Source organism: Mya arenaria, chromosome 9, assembly GCF_026914265.1.
Source record: "Mya arenaria isolate MELC-2E11 chromosome 9, ASM2691426v1".
In the NCBI taxonomy this organism is placed as follows: domain Eukaryota; kingdom Metazoa; phylum Mollusca; class Bivalvia; order Myida; family Myidae; genus Mya; species Mya arenaria.
The window spans coordinates 23,317,195-23,325,391 of NC_069130.1; positions in this window are offsets into that span (position 1 = coordinate 23,317,195).

Sequence of the window (8,197 nt, forward strand, 5' to 3'; positions counted from 1 at the left end):
TTGTTGTGTGAACACAAATTGTAAATAAAATGTTCAATTTGTATTTTGTTTACAATAATACAAGTGTATAATTATTTCTTGAAGGTTCTTTAATCTTTAGTTCGTGGATGAAGGTCAAGATGGATATTTTTGCTTAAAATGTTATGCTCTTGATTCAGGCACAAAATGTAAGGTGCCATGGCGATAAAAAATAATAAAAATATTTGCATGATAAACAGTGAATAACAAGGTTTACCTCAAACTATATTTGTTCTTGGTTGGTTAATGAATTTTATATCTACCTTGCAGTTTGCAAAAATTAAAGAAAAGAATGAAACCCTAGTACAATTCCTGTTGTCTAAGGAAGTCAAGGTAATGTAATTTCTGATAGTTTTACATTTCAACTCTTTCTGTTGAATGTTGAACCAAGAATGTTTGATTTTACTGTACATACCATACTTATACATACATGTTTATTATACATTCTGCCCATTTGGCTGTTTATTGAATTATAATAAGTCCAATGTAACACATGAGACATGTGTACAGAATCTATAATACACTCCTGCTTACATAGTGAAGTAATTAAATCAAGTACATGTCACATTGTCTTTTCTGTTACGAAATGATTAATATCATAATAGCCTTAGAGAAACAGCAATGTAACTTTGCACTTACTTTTATAGGAAAAGGACCACAACAGTGCAGGACACACAATGCTTCTAAAAATAGTATATGACACTTATGACTTTTAATTCAGTGTGGCAGGGATAATACTCCTATTCATTCATAGGTCTAGTTTACACTATCCAAAGAAAGAGATATTTACAATATAGTAACCTCATATTATTTATTTCAGGCATACCTACTGAAAATTATGCAAGGCAAACAGGCAAGCAATCTTCACACTATCTCCACTGGGCTATCACAGAGAGCCAGGAGAGCCATAAAACACAGTGGATTTGGTCCTATTGATGATGATGAACAGGTACATTTGTTAACTTGGCTTCCTTAGGTTGATAACATTTATGGGTGGATTTGACTTATTTTTTTGTGTAAGAGTTTTTAGTTCTAAAATTATTAGGATAAATCTGACGCTTTTAAGGCAATATATGTGTCTTACATTTATCTCATTTTAGTGAAATGTTCTTGTTATCGCACTTGTGTGATCAGGCTTTATGAAAAAGTTGATTCTATTGCATAAGGGTATTGAAAAAGGAATACAAGATTCATTTTATTATCTACCCCTTCAGATTGATCGTGTAGTAGAGGGATACATTGGATATATTCAAGGGCTGAAACTAGACACGATGAAACACATAGACTATGTGTTTGATGTCTGGGTCCCTGAGGTGAGCTCTGATAGAATTTAAGATTCTCTTCAGATTTTATCATTCTTATAAGTTAACACTTGTAAATGTTTTGAAATATGTGTTGGAGATTGAACTCCAAGCACTTGTTGACCACATGTATGAGTTAAATGTCTAGGTTTTAGTCTTGAGAAATTGCTAGTCTAAAGGGTACACATTTGTTTGTGTTCATGACTATCAGATAAGTAATGTTGATTTGACAGAACACTGACAGTATTTAATCTGACTAAAGGGCAATGTATATTGATCATATCTAGTATTTTTCTGTCACTAACTAATGGGGCTTTATTGTTATTTTTTTTAAATGATGTCCAATCTCCCAGGCAATCATGATGTTTTACAAGAAGAAAGGGTACTCGAAAGCAAAAGCAAAGGAAATGTTTAACAAAGGTAAATACAAACTTGGGATCAATATTCATTAAAAATAATTATGCAATTTTCATGACACCCTGAGAAAATATCTTTGTTAGAGTCTATACAGGAAACACTTTAACCTGTCTGTCTATCTGTCTAGCCAACCTAAACTGTAAATCCATGTACACAAAAAATGGCTCCATAGTTTGTGTAGGAATAATTTCTAGTGACATCTCTAGTAGTATGTGGAAATATCTGTTTTGGTCTGTGTATTCCTAGGTTGATGCTGAGAATTTTCTTCTTTTTAAGATATGTAGTAAATAAAAATGAAAAATAATAAACTATAAAGTAAATTAGATATAATCGTTATTGAATATTATTAATCAATCATAACAGTTATGTTCTGAAAATCTCTATCCTAATCTAATCACCATGTTTCATGTCCAACAGGTGTGACGCGCACTAAGGAGGAGATGGAGGTCATCATGCACAGGGAGTTTAAGAGTTATCGAAAGTACAAACCAAAGTGAATCAATTTCATGATTTATGTCGTAATTTCGCTTTGTTACGTAATTTCGCTTTTTAACGGACAATGAAACTCGACGAGGATTTGAACCAGTTAGTACTGCCAAACCTCACGCCGGCCAGGCACCAAAAAATATTTCAGGAATGTTGTTAATGCATTGTTTTCAGTGAAATCATTTTACTTTTATCAATGCAAAGGAAATCACTTTCTTACATTTCAAAAATGTATTTTTTGTCTCTGCTCAATGACATATTATCTATTTTTCGGCAAGAAATTTGATATTTTCTTAAATCGTTTGCGTGGTTGATATGAAAATAAACACCATGCACAATTGTCTACCATATGATTTAAATGTAATTGTTGATTATTGTTTACCAAAACAATGTTATCTTCCTCTGAATGTATATGTAAGTTATCCTCCTTTGCTATCTTCCTCTGTGTGTGTGTGTGTGTGTGCGTGTGTGTGTGTGTGTTTTATCTCTGTGTAAATTATCTTCGTCTGTGTGCGTGTGTGTGTTATCTTCCACGATGTGTGTGCGTGTGTGTGTGTGTGTTCTCTGTGTTGTATCTATGTGTAAATTATCTTCCTCTGTGTGTGTGTGTGTGTGTGTTATCTTCCGCGATGTGTGCGCGTGTGTGTGTGTGTGTGTGTGTGTGTGTGTGTGTGTGTGTGTGTGTGTGTGTGTGTGTGTGTTCCGCGTTAGTGTGTGTGTGTGTGTGTTAACTTCCTCTTTGTGCGTGTGTGTGTGTGTGTGTGTGTGTGTGTGTGTGTGTGTGTGCGTGTGCATGTGTTTTGCTGTTTTGTCTGTTTGTTTGTATTCTTTGTCTACCTTTAATGCATATGTATGTTGTCTGCCTCTTTTTATCTGTGTGTGTTCGAGTGTGTGCGTGTATGTGTGTGTGCGCGCGCGCGACCTCCCTCTAAATCAGTGGGTGTGCATGCTTCTTCTACTTCTATATTTCTCTGCGTGTTTCTGTTCTCTCCATATTTGCCTGCTCTGATGCATGCTTCTTCTACCTGTCTAACAGGAGGTGTATGATCTATCCCTCTGTTTTCCCTTTTAGTGTGTCTGCTCTATCTATTTCTATTCATTCATCTTTTTCTCTCCCTCTCTTCTTCTGTCTCATATTAGCATTCACAGTCCATTGTATATGTTATAATTTGATACCTGATTGTATAAATATTATGTATAAAACCAATAAAATGATATAATTTTGTACCATTTGCAATTGCATTTTATCACTTGCGTAAGATTTAATGTCCATGATTGCTCCAAGGTTGTCACCAATAAAGCAATATTAAGGAAACATTTAGCCTCCCTATTTGGAGTTAAGGTATACACCATTTAACCACGTTACGTCAAGTACGGACCCATGAACAGCATCATGGAAACGAAAATAATAAGGCCCTTTTAAGGGTATGAAGTGACGATAATACTACAGTTGCTGATGGACAGACGGACAAAATGTTAATAAAATAATACCGTACATGTATTGACATCACACCCTATTACCACAGTGTAAGAACACATGTCCTCAAAAGACATCTTAAATATCGAGTCGAAGATGAGACTATATATACCTCTGCCTACTGCTTGTCGCCGTATAGAAAGCATACTAGAGACATTAGTCTTCGTATATGAAATGACCTCAGTCTTCTGGCTATCGCTTGAGAAGACATTAATGCGGACGATCTAGTTTCGAACTTAACAAATAATAACCTCCATCTACTCTGTCCCCCTTATAGCCATAGGCACATTTAAGGGAAATACTAGACCCGAACTGATCATAAAGTGACCTCCACCTGCAGGTTGTAGCCATAGGAGACATACTTTAATAATAAGGACATACCAGACATCCGCTGAACATATATCGTGACCTCGGCCAACTGGTTGCCTTCTTATACAATACATGTAATGACCTCCGTCTACTGGTTGTCGCCTTATACAATACATTATAGGGACTTTCTAAGCTTTAACTATAAATTGAATGACCTCCGACTACTGGTTGTCGTCCTAATAGGCTCATAATATTGACATACTATCCCTCAGCCGAACAAATAGTGATCTCCGCCTACTTGTCGCCTTATACAATACATTACAGGGACATAATAGTCTCAATCTGTAAATCTAATGAAATTCGTTTACTGGTTATCGCCTTATACAATACATAATAGGGTCATTCTAGACTTAAAATGTATATTTAATGACCTCCGTCTATTGGTTGTTGTCACAATAGGCACACAATAGTGACATACTAGACCTCGACTGAACATACAGTACCCGTCTACTGGCTGTCGCCTTCTACAATACATTAAAGTGACATTCTAGTCTTGAGCTGTATATTTATTGTCCTCCGTCTACTGTTCGTCCAATTGGAAGACCCTTATACGGACGTTCGGTTCTTGAACAGAACACAAATTGACCTCCGTCTTCTGGTTGTTGCCATAAAAGACATCTAATAGGGACATACTAGACTTAGCTGAACATAAAAGTACCCCGGTTTACTAGTTGTCGCCTTGAAAGACCCTTATACGGACGTTATAGTCTTGAACTGAACATATAATGACATCCGTTTACTGGTTATCGCCTTGGAGGCCGTTCTAGTCTTGAACGGAACTCATAATGACATCCATCTACTGGTTATCGCCTTTGAGGACCCTTATACGGACGTTCTAGTCTTGAACGGAACTCATGATGACCTCCGTCTACTGGTTATCGCCTTGGAGGACCCTTATACGGACGTTCTAGTCTTGAACGGACCTGATAATGACCTCCGTTTACTGGTTATCGCCTTGGAGGACCCTTATACGGACGTTCTAGTCTTGAACGGACCTCATAATGACCTCGGTCTACTGGTTATCGCCTTTGAGGACCCTTATACGGGCGTTCTAGTCATGAACGGACTTCATAATGACCTCCGTTTACTGGTTATCGCCTTGGAGGACCCTTATACGGACGTTCTAGTCTTGAACGGACCTTATAATGACCTCCGTTTACTGGTTATCGCCTCGGAGGACCCTTATACGCACGTTCTAGTCTTGAACGGACCTCATAATGACCTCCGTTTACTGGTTATCGCCTCGGAGGACCCTTATACGGACGTTCTAGTCTTGAACGGAACTCATAATGACCTCCGTTTACTGGTTATCGCCTCGGAGGACCCTTATACGGACGTTCTAGTCTTGAACGGAACTCATAATGACCTCCGTTTACTGGTTATCGCCTCGGAGGACCCTTATACGGATGGTTATCGCCTTGGAGGACCCTTATACGGACGTTCTAGTCTTGAACGGAACTCATAATGACCTCCGTTTACTGGTTATCGCCTTGGAGGACCCTTATACGCACGTTCTAGTCTTGAACGGAACTCATAATGACCTCCGTTTACTGGTTATCGCCTTGGAGGACCCTTATACGGACGTTCTAGTCTTGAACGGAACTCATAATGACCTCCGTTTACTGGTTATCGCCTTGGAGGACCCTTATACGCACGTTCTAGTCTTGAACGGAACTCATAATGACCTCCGTTTACTGGTTATCGCCTTGGAGGACCCTTATACGGACGTTCTAGTCTTGAACGGAACTCATAATGACCTCCGTTTACTGGTTATCGCCTTGGAGGACCCTTATACGGACGTTCTTGTCTTGAACGGAACTCATAATGACCTCCGTTTACTGGTTATCGCCTTCAAGTCTTGTCGCCTTATACAATACATTATAGGGACTTTCTAAGCTTTAACTATAAATTGAATGACCTCCGACTACTGGTTGTCGTCCTAATAGGCTCATAATATTGACATACTATCCCTCAGCCGAACAAATAGTGATCTCCGCCTACTTGTCGCCTTATACAATACATTACAGGGACATAATAGTCTCAATCTGTAAATCTAATGAAATTCGTTTACTGGTTATCGCCTTATACAATACATAATAGGGTCATTCTAGACTTAAAATGTATATTTAATGACCTCCGTCTATTGGTTGTTGTCACAATAGGCACACAATAGTGACATACTAGACCTCGACTGAACATACAGTACCCGTCTACTGGCTGTCGCCTTCTACAATACATTAAAGTGACATTCTAGTCTTGAGCTGTATATTTATTGTCCTCCGTCTACTGTTCGTCCAATTGGAAGACCCTTATACGGACGTTCGGTTCTTGAACAGAACACAAATTGACCTCCGTCTTCTGGTTGTTGCCATAAAAGACATCTAAAAGGGACATACTAGACTTAGCTGAACATAAAAGTACCCCGGTTTACTAGTTGTCGCCTTGAAAGACCCTTATACGGACGTTATAGTCTTGAACTGAACATATAATGACATCCGTTTACTGGTTATCGCCTTGGAGGCCGTTCTAGTCTTGAACGGAACTCATAATGACATCCATCTACTGGTTATCGCCTTTGAGGACCCTTATACGGACGTTCTAGTCTTGAACGGAACTCATGATGACCTCCGTCTACTGGTTATCGCCTTTGAGGACCCTTATACGGACGTTCTAGTCTTGAACGGACCTGATAATGACCTCCGTTTACTGGTTATCGCCTTGGAGGACCCTTATACGGACGTTCTAGTCTTGAACGGACCTCATAATGACCTCGGTCTACTGGTTATCGCCTTTGAGGACCCTTATACGGACGTTCTAGTCATGAACGGACTTCATAATGACCTCCGTTTACTGGTTATCGCCTTGGAGGACCCTTATACGGACGTTCTAGTCTTGAACGGACCTTATAATGACCTCCGTTTACTGGTTATCGCCTCGGAGGACCCTTATACGCACGTTCTAGTCTTGAACGGACCTCATAATGACCTCCGTTTACTGGTTATCGCCTCGGAGGACCCTTATACGGACGTTCTAGTCTTGAACGGAACTCATAATGACCTCCGTTTACTGGTTATCGCCTCGGAGGACCCTTATACGGACGTTCTAGTCTTGAACGGAACTCATAATGACCTCCGTTTACTGGTTATCGCCTCGGAGGACCCTTATACGGACGTTCTAGTCTTGAACGGACCTCATAATGACCTCCGTTTACTGGTTATCGCCTTGGAGGACCCTTATACGGATGGTTATCGCCTTGGAGGACCCTTATACGCACGTTCTAGTCTTGAACGGAACTCATAATGACCTCCGTTTACTGGTTATCGCCTTGGAGGACCCTTATACGGACGTTCTTGTCTTGAACGGAACTCATAATGACCTCCGTTTACTGGTTATCGCCTTGGAGGACCCTTATACGGACGTTCTTGTCTTGAACGGAACTCATAATGACCTCCGTTTACTGGTTATCGCCTTCAAGTCTTATACGGACGTTCTAGTCTTGAACGGAACTCATAATGACCTCCGTTTACTGGTTATCGCCTTGGAGGACCCTTATACGGACGTTCTAGTCTTGAACGGACCTCATAATGATCTCCGTTTACTGGTTATCGCCTTGGAGGACCCTTATACGGACGTTCTAGTCTTGAACGGACCTTATAATGACCTCCGTCTACTGGTTATCGCCTTGGAGGACCCTTATACGAACGTTCTAGTCTTGAACGGACCTGATAATGACCTCCGTTTACTGGTTATCGCCTTGGAGGACCCTTATACGGACGTTCTAGTCTTGAACGGACCTGATAATGACCTCCGTTTACTGGTTATCGCCTCGGAGGACCCTTATACGGACGTTCTAGTCTTGAACGGAACTCATAATGACCTCCGTTTACTGGTTATCGCCTCGGAGGACCCTTATACGGACGTTCTAGTCTTGAACGGAACTCATAATGACCTCCGTTTACTGGTTATCGCCTTGGAGGACCCTTATACGGACGTTCTAGTCTTGAACGGAACTCATAATGACATCCGTTTACTGGTAATCCGCTTGGATATATATATATTGACCCCGCCTTCTGGTTATCGCCTTACTATCCACATATAAGGGACATACTAGACCTCAGCTGAACATATG